General features: G+C 39.7%; 1 pseudogene; it reads left to right on the top strand.

Moving 5' to 3' along the window:
- Nucleotides 1-7,183: 7,183 nt before the first annotated feature.
- LOC147429178 (uncharacterized) lies at nt 7,184-8,173 on the top strand (annotated as a pseudogene).
- Nucleotides 8,174-9,988: the final 1,815 nt, after the last annotated feature.

Raw genomic sequence — 9,988 nt, 5'->3', positions numbered from 1 at the left:
CAATGGAAAAGCTTGAAGCAATGATTTAGTATCATCAGAATCATCCATGGACCATGAGCCTCCCATAAGCTGTTCGTTAAAAGTAGCATCACGATTCACAATTACTTTCTTGGAGGAAGGGTCATAGAATTTGTAGCCTTTGGAAGTGTCAGAATATCCAATAAAAATAACTTTAAGACCAGGAGCATCAAGCTTTGTTCGTGTTTCTTTGGGAACATGAATATAAGCAATACATCCAAAGGTTCGAAAATGAGATACAGAAGGAATGTCACCTGTCCATGCTGTGATGGGTATCTTACCAGAGGGTGCAGTAGTAGGAAGATGATTCTGAATAAATACTGCTGTCAAAGTAGCTTCAGCCCAAAAAACACGAGATAAGCCAGAATGAATCAGCATACATCTTACAGCATTGAGAATAGTGCGATTCTTTCGTTCAGCAACGTTAACACCGTTCTGTTGAGGCGAATATGGAATAGTGTGTTCATGATGAATTCCACTGTCAGCACAGTAACTCACAAACTCTCGAGAAACATATTCACCTCCATTGTCACTACGAAGCTTCTTAAGGCGACGACCAGTTTGAAGTTCCGCAGCCTTGTGGAATTGTTTGAAAACAGATAAGGCTTCAGATTTTTGTCTAAGTAGAAATACTGTCGTATACGTTGAGAAATCATCAATGAAAGTAATGAAGTAGCGATATTGTGATCTCGAAGAAGGTAGAGGTCCACATATATCAGTATGAACAAGATCCAATATGTCATGAGAATGAGTTGTATTTGAAAGAGGAAAGGGTTTGCGATTGTGTTTCCCAAGAGCACAAAATTCACAAATTCCCATATGAGGATGGGCTTTAAGATCCATGCCATGAACAAGATCACGACGTTGAAGATCAAGGAGTTTTGAGAAATCAGCATGAACAAAACGGTGATGCCATACTTTGCAATCATGATCACCTGGAGCAGTGACAACATTTGCTACAGCATCGTTGAGAGAGAGTTCAAACAAATTACCATTTCAAGGAGCAGTGGCTATAGTCTGTCCATCTTTCTCATGACGGGGCTGTTACTGTTGCTTGTAGGCACTGGCTCATTGGCAGGCTGGCCTGTGTAATGCATAGCGCCCACCGGCACGTGGTTCCTGCATTTGTCGCAGAACATGGGGGCTGGCGAGAATTCCGAGTTTCCCTCGTCGCATACCGAGCAGAGGTACTCATCTTCACCCTTAATTCGCTCCCTAATAGCTGGGTCTCTTGTCTTTCCTCCTTGCAGAGATTCCAAGTGTTTGCATATCTGCTCCGGAAACATATATTCAATTAGTGAAGCTCGCAGCCACCTCCCTTTCTGCATGTCGCAGCTGGCCGCGCTATTAGGGTAAGCGCATGCCTTATTACTGTCACAAGCCACCTCTGCACTAATCATATTAACGTCATCCGATCCAGGTGCATCCTCAATATTGCTCTTGGCTTTTGCGCTCGCTTCTACACTTGCAGCTACCTCGTGATCACTACCAAGTACAGTCAGCTTGGAACTGCACTCGTCTCCGTTGGCTGCTAAATACTTTTCTTGAAAAATGTCACCTGGTGGATTGCCTGATAAAGCTTCCATATTCTTCTCTTTTGCATCATTAGTGCAGGCAGGTGCAACTGCTGCTCTTTCATTCTCATTTTCAGGGAGTAGAACTGATATTTTCTTTTTCTCAATGCCAGCTTCTAGTTTTTCTGAAAAACTTCTTTCTGCACGTTGCCCAACTGCACCACCAGGTGCTGCTACTACTGTTGTGATTAGCGCTGAGTCGCTTTCTCTCTTGATCGCACGCTCCACTCTACGGGCAACTTCACCATCATTTAAATTTTCAGCTGATAATTTCTCTACAAACATACTTTTCGCTATTGTCATTGCCTCGAGTAATATACTGGCTTCTCCATTGGAAATATCCCCAAAAGCTTCTTCGCTTGAAAGACGATCTCTACGAGCACGCGCACGCATGCACGCGTGCGCACACACACACACACACACCTGCAACTCGCCATAGCCAACAACCCCTGCCACTTGTTGTTCGAGAGCCACACGGATCTCGTGCACATCTATGTGCTCGCATCTATTTGCCATAAAATTGCAATTTTGCTGTAAGTGGTCATTCTCGCAAATCAATCCCTTGCGTTATTAGGGGTTCCCATCGGCTCTTCAACCTATCAACACCCGTATTTGCAGTAAAGCTATCAATCTTTGCCATCAAGAGAGTCTGATACATGAAATGGGTAGCATATGCACTAGGCAAAAGAGCACTACACTTTTGTAAACGGGTCTAAAAACTGCCTATACATCATGTATATGGTAAGACCGCCCTTCAACATGTGCACACATGAAATGTGCACCATGTTTGCTATGTACGTGTGTTTTACACCATTGTCCATAAAGGTCGCATCCTTGACAAAATGGACCAACAACACGTCAAATGACGACAACGAAGATGACACAACCAACATAAGGACTATGGCATGATGAACGAAGGTCACATTACACTAAGGATGATCCATTAGACCCTACACACTAAAACTCCATTGTACACTTGCATGATGTATCCAAATGTGAGCAAAATATGATGTATCCAATATGAGAGCCATATTTATGCATCCAAATGTGAACCCATGCACCTACCTAAGGATGTCTTGTTTGAACCATGACCTATTGCATCCATTAATATCTAAGCATAATGTATCTTAGGCGATCTTAGGATGAAATCAGGTTTAAAGGGGTGATCACTTTGCATGACCATTGTGTGCCACCTACATACCACTATCTCTCACTAAAGTGTGCCACCTCCTATGCCATGTATTAGGACATGTCTCTCAACATGTGACTTAATGCGACACTCTCATATTATGGTATAAATGCATACACATATTATCAATCTATCTATTTTGTATTCTTTTGCAGTTTGATTGTTTATGTCATTTTTAATTAGCACACCAATTTATTTATGAATGCTAATCTGCCTTAAGTCGAGCTTTACAAATGGGGGAGTTCCAAAAGAAACACAAACAGGTAAAATGATGAATTATGCATTTCTCAAAGTGTGCCACCTCCTATGCCATGTATTAGGAAACGTGGCTCAACAAGTGGCTTAATGCTACACTCTCATAAGTGATATATATGCACACAGCTTATTGTACAAAGGCATACGTATATTATCAATCTATCTGTTTTGTATTATTTTGCACTTTGATTGTTTGCCTCATTTTTAATTAGCAGGACAATTTAATTATGAATGCTAATCCGCCTTAATTTGAGCCTTATGGATGGGGAAGTTCCAAAAGAAACACAAACAAATAAAATGATAAATTATGCATTTCTCAAAGTGTTTGGGTGCGAAGATTTTATGCACATAGATAGAAGCTTAATATCAAAGTTAGATGCAAAGTCCAAAAAGTGTTTCTTCATTGGCTATGGAGAAGCTGATTTTGGGTATCGCCTATGGAATCTTGAAGATATAAAATTTTTAGAAGTAGGGATGTAGTTTTCACTCGGGGGGTCCACCTCTATGTATGTAAGTATACCATGAGAGTTCAACAGGAGTTTTTTAATTCAAAAATTTTGGGTAAATTTACATAAATATATTTTTATTACACTTTGAAAAAAAACCCGTAAGTTCATAAAGAAAGAGGGGTTGTTTTATTAGTTCAAGATTCACAAATAAGGGGTTTTTAAATACCCTTTGAACGCACGTTGTATAGATGGTTTACATATAATGAACCCCCCGAGAATTTTCAATGAGCAAAATATGTACAAACATTACTTGGAAAGAAAAAAATTAAAAGATATAGGTGATCAATACATGGAGCTTGAGGACAATGAAGACTCAAATGGTGACAACGGGAAACATGTCAACCAAATGAGGAGCCTCAACCTATTTCCCAAAGATCTGCGAGAGCATGTAGACCTCCATAAAGGTTTGTTCCTTTCTTCAACCATTTGTTGGTCTCAGATTTTGGAGGGCCGGAATTATACAAAGAAGCTATGCAACACAAATCCAAAGAAGAATGGATGAAGAGCATGCAAGTGGAGATGGACTCATTACATTGCAACCAAATATGAAAGCTGGTTGAGTTGCCTAAAGGTAAGCGGGCACTGTAGAACAAATGGGTGTACAAGTTGAAGAAAGAAGAAGGTAGAAAGAAAAGGTACAAGTCCAGGCTTGTGGTGAAAGTTGAAGGAAGAAGAAGGTAGGAGAAAAGGTACAAGTCCAGGCTTGTGGTGAAAGGGTTTTCTCAAAAGAAATGTATTGATTTCAAAGAAATACTTTCTCTTGTTGTAAAAATAAATGCTAAGTTTGTATATAAGCAAACCTATTGCTAGCACTTTCTGGCAGAAGGGGCAGCAAGAGCACCGCTCAACAAGCACCTTCTCAGCAGGACCCCCGACTGCATGACCTAGCGTTTTTGCAACTCAGCATCAAGCTAGCGTTTTTGCAAGGATAGATCAACCTTGGCGATTTTGCATTGTACAGGAGCTTCGGAATTGGCAAACGCAGCAGAATCACTTTACGACAACAGATCAGCCCTAGAGTTAGTGGATTTTTTTCCCAGCAGCAGAATTCAGCCCTAGCGTTTTTGGAGCAGCAGGCGGCCTAACGTTTTGCAGTTCCTTTGCTACAGAATCCATAGTAGCACCAACGTTTTCCAGCAGCAGAATTCAGCCCTAGCGTTTTTGGAGCAGCAGGCGGCCTAACGTTTTGCAGTTCCTTCGCTACGGAATCCATAGTAGCACCAACGTTTTCAATTTTCAACGTTCAGTACGCGCAGTAGAATCCCCAAACCTTGCAGATCTCACCTTCCCGTAACAGTTCCTCGCCGCACAATGGGATCCATCAAAGTTTACAGTTTCAGCTGGGAAAACACAGATTTCAACATCCGCGTTTTCAGCGCGTCGTCGTCGCATCGTCGCCATCGACATCATCACTAACATAGAGTTAGAATTCAGCATATAAAGATTTGCAGATATCAAATTTCAGCGCGTCTTGTCGTCGTCCTCATCGTCGTTGACATCGTCGGCAAGTCCAAGCATTGTAGAGATTTGTGCAATCAATAGTAGACCGCTCTTGCCATAAAGAGTGGGACCAGAGGGTATGACAACATTCTAGTGTTGTATTCTTCTCTCCCTATCTCTCAGTCTCATGCACCTTCATTCATAGTGTTCACCACTTTTTTTGTGTCCATTGCACTCTCTCACTAAAAAAACAAAAGGCTCTCCCTTGCGTAAGTAAAAGGAACCCTTGAGCACAATTCGGAGCACTCATCTTGAGCAAAGTTCAACATTCACTTCCATTGCACCTTACACATCCATAGCAAGGAATTACCTCTAATTACCTCTTCTGCCCACCGTGAAAATCTCCCACAAATACGGCTTGACATTGACAAGGTGGTACTCTCACAACACCACAGGAAGAAATCTGAAAATTTTAACACTTCAACTTGGAAACAAACAGTAATCGCAACACGAAGTGGTAGACTTCCACTCCCAAATGCATTGGCCTCAAAGTCCAACGCCCCTCTCGATACTTATCACAGAGTGAAAGTGATCGATTACCCTTGCCAAACGGATAATCGATCAATAGGAAAAAATGTTGGGGAGAGTTGGCCTTTCACCCATATACTCAAACAAAACAAAATTTGTAAGAGAACCTCACTCATGGTGCCAAGGCCATTGGAGGTGGGGTCCTTTTATAGAGCATAAGGAAGTTGTACATGCCTTGGCTCCACATAATTTGGCTGTACATATCCATGTGTTGTTTAAATGCTTTATAACTATTCACTTTCTCTAATGTATCTTCTTGCAATGCAAACATGAGCTAGATATTGAAAAAATCTTTGTCATTTCTCAGCTACAACATGATTTTAGAGAGGGATGGGACCCAAAAAAAGTCGGGCAGTGAATGACCAAGCTATTATGACAGAGATGGGGCGATGCACGGTTTGTAGTTTCTGAGAGAGAGAGAGAGAGAGAGAGAGAGAGAGAGAGAGAGAGAGAGAGAGAGAGAGAGAGAGAGAGATGAAATGCTATATTAAACGTCTTCAAAAGGCCAAAATGATCTATGAGACCAAACTAATACAATCTTGGTGGATCTAATACAATGTTTGGGTACAAAAATAAAAATAGAATGTCTGGGTACAAAGAATAGAAATTTGTAATACAGTGAAAAATTTAATGTTGTATTAAACGTCTTCAAAAGGTCAAAATGACCTATGAGATCAAACTAAGACAATCTTGGTGGATCTAATACAATGTTTGCGTACAAAAATAAAAATACAATGTTCGGGTACAAAGGATAGAAATGAAATAAAGTGAAAAATTTAAATTAGCATTATCATCCTCATCAATGTATCAAGGATGCTTGGCATAGATCATTGTCTGAGAATGTATTGCATTGGTCGTTAAAGAGATTCACCAATGTCTGCCTGTGTAAATAGTCATACTAGGCATCTCCCATGTCGCGCTAGAATAGTCCTAATTCTTTGATGAAGCCATGAGAGAATTGAAACGATATATTAACGTTGGATGGGGGGAGAGGGGAACACACCCAGAACCCAAAAAATTTGCCGCTCTATAGCCCAGGGTAATCACTGCACCCCAATCCACTAGAGTTCACCTTCAAAACTTGCACAATCGACAGCAATCCACACCAATCCGGCCTGTTTACAATGGAGCGCATTGCTTCTACAAATGTAGATGTTGTGTAGAATGTTGAAGTAGCAAATTGATACATGTACCATGCTATACAATTGATCGCAATCAAATTCATGAAAAGTTGGTAGCTATAATAGATGAGTGCTTTTTTAAGGACAAAACATTGTTACATGCAAAAGATGAGGATATACTCAAAGCTTTTAATGCAAAAACTTGGTGTTTCAGTTTTGGAACATGAGCATTGTGATTTCTTGTGTGATGCTATGGAGTTTGCTCATAGACCTATGGTCTAAGATACTATGGATGGCACTCAATCTGCAAAAGATGCTTATGTGAGCTCAATTTTTCTTGGGGACTCATTGGAATGGATTACTTTTTGTGATGCTTACCGTTATTTTGGTGAATCGATTATGCAAAAATTATCCTCTTGTGAAGAAAAGGATGATAAACATGTTGTAAAGCTTGTGCTAGAGCATGGATGTAGCCAAGGAGATGTAAACATGCAAAATTGTATGACACACGATGACATAACGTATTGTTATTTGGAAGTTGGTTCATGCTTCAAAGAAGTTCACAAATCTCCAAATGAAGATACTACATTTTGTGATGACAATGCTCTTTGATGTGATATATATGCTTGTGGATTGGTAGATGAGATGTATTTCAATGTCGGAGGCTCTTGTTTGGAGGGGGTGCAAGTTGATATGCAACCACCCATTCCTACGAATGAGTGGAAGGGTTATGATGATGAAATGGAAAAAGCATTGACTTCTATCTTTGTGAAGGATGCTGATTTTTGTGAAATTGAAGTACAAAGGTACTTGAAAGAAGGTGTGATGGTAGGGAAAAAGTGTGAAGGATATCTGGCCTATATGCATACCACATGTGATGATGATCCACTGCAGCATGGGATATGCTCTCAAGAGGGTCCCATTGAGGAGGATCTTATGTATCTTTTGGATGAAGCTTTGGATGGTTTTCATGCCACATACAACAAGGGTTTTGAAAGATACCAATCATGTCATGAATTGGAACAACAAGAACATGAGAACATGGAGCTTATGGCTCTTTTAGATAATGCTCTCGTGGGATTTCAAGCTCCTTATGATAGGGGTTTCCAAAATTACGATGAGATAAGTGACCTACAGAAAGAAGAAGATGAGCATGAGGTAGATCTTATGATATTCTTGGATGAGGTCTTACATGATTTCATGCATGTAAGAGAAGTTATGCATGTAGCTTATGAGGCACCAAATGAGGTAATGGATAATATGGAGCTTGATGATTCAGGGATGCATGCTGAAATTTTGGATACTAGAGGGGATAATGCAAATTCACTAGAAATTCATACTATGTGGAAATTGTGGGACTTTCTGATGTTACCATATGACCAAAGAAGACATTATGATTCTTATGGACTTTGTTTGAGCATTTATATGCCCTTCGATAGAGGGAAATGCTTTAATGTTCTTGATGGATTTACCCTCTAATTTTATACCTCTATCAATTTAGGGCATGCATTGCTTATCATATGGCTATGCTATTATGACAAATTTTTTGTATGCTTTCCATATGACCCAAGTGGGCACTATGTTCTTGTTGTGTCTCTCATTAGATGTTTACAATCAAGGTGTATGCAAACAAAGAAGCAATAAAGATGACACATACCGAAGGATGTGCAGGTGTAGAGGGGGTGGATGTCGTGCCGTGGTACGTACATAATGTGAAATAAAGACATTCACCTCACTTTTGACACTTCTCAATGCATGGGAATAAAAACAATTATGTAGCGTCTACTACGGTAGATGTCATGTACATACCTATCTGGGGAGTCATGGCCCTATATGTGGTACCATATGTGTTTTTACACTTAATAAGATGCCTATTTTGGCTTTATGATGTACCAATTCCAAGTGTTTCATGGTGGCACATCCATCTCACCTACAAAGATCAATGCGGACAAAAACTGCCAAAAATAGTAACTAACGACGAACATCGTCGCAGAATTGCATCGAAAGTGACCCAAAATGGAATAGTGATGAAAAATGATGCATATCTATGATTTTTATGCTTATGCAAGTGATCTCACATATTTAGGGCTTTGTTTTCACTAAGTTTGAGATTTTTCACATAAAAAATGACCTTTTTTGGGTCAAAAATAACTTGAAAATGACCTAGTTTTGGTCCAAAGTGAAAAAATGGCCCAAAAATTGACACATCAGCTGCAAATTCCGTGGGGAACAAAGGAAAGGGCGCTTTTTAGTGAAGAAACATGAAATTTTTCTCTAATATGCAATTGATTCCATGGTTGCTCAATCTATGTGTAGTGCAGTCCCGCCTCTTCGCAATCTTGTATCTGAGCTTGTGAGGGAGTGAATAGAGTTTCCCCTTATCAAAATGGTGTGTGGGATTCAATTTAGAATCTCTTAAATATCTACAAAATCAGACAATGTTTGCCTTGAAGGTGGAAGCTTGTGTATTCCTGCCAACTGTTTGATATTACGGCTATGTAATTGCTCTTTTTAAGTTAAATTGAATGTAAATTGGTTACCCTTCCATTGCAAACTCGCCTACAAAAACAAGACAATTCCAAGCACAATAGCAAAGAGGGTTTGTGACTGTCTTGTCCTGAATGCTCTTAAATTTTCAGCCATTTTAAAAAAAGGGTTGGTGATTTTCCATAAACAGTTTTTCACAAAGTGTTTGTGATTCTCATTACGAACTCTTATAGCCAAAGGTTTCACACCTTCTTAGCTAGACCGCACACATTCTTGGATGAGGTCTTACATGATTTCATGCATGTAAGAGAAGTTATGCATGTAGCTTATGAGGCACCAAATGAGGTAATGGATGATATGGACCTTGATGGTTCATGGATGCATGTAAGAGAAGTTATGCATGTAGCTTATGAGGCACCAAATGAGGTAATGGATGCATGCTGAAATTTTGGGTACTAGAGGGGATAACACAAATTCAATAGAAATTCATACTATGTGGCAATTGTGGGATTTTCTGATGTTACCATATGACCCAAGAGGACATTATGATTCTTATGGACTTTGTTTGAGTATTTATATGCCCTTCAATAAAGGGAAATTCTTTAATGTTCTTGATGGATATCCCTCTAATCTTATACCTATCAATTTAGGGAATGCATTGCTTATCATATGGCTATGCTATTTTTGTATGCTTTCCATATGACCCAAGTGGAAACTATGTTCTTGTTGTGTCTCTCATTAGATGTTTACAATCGAGGTGTATGCAAACAAAGAAGCAATAAAGATGGCACATACCGGAGGATGTGC

This window comes from Adiantum capillus-veneris, chromosome 22 (genome assembly GCF_014529385.1).
Source record: "Adiantum capillus-veneris isolate H3 chromosome 22, ASM1452938v2, whole genome shotgun sequence".
NCBI classification, from domain to species: Eukaryota; Viridiplantae; Streptophyta; class Polypodiopsida; order Polypodiales; family Pteridaceae; genus Adiantum; species Adiantum capillus-veneris.
This window is presented reverse-complemented; position numbering and strand designations above follow the sequence as displayed.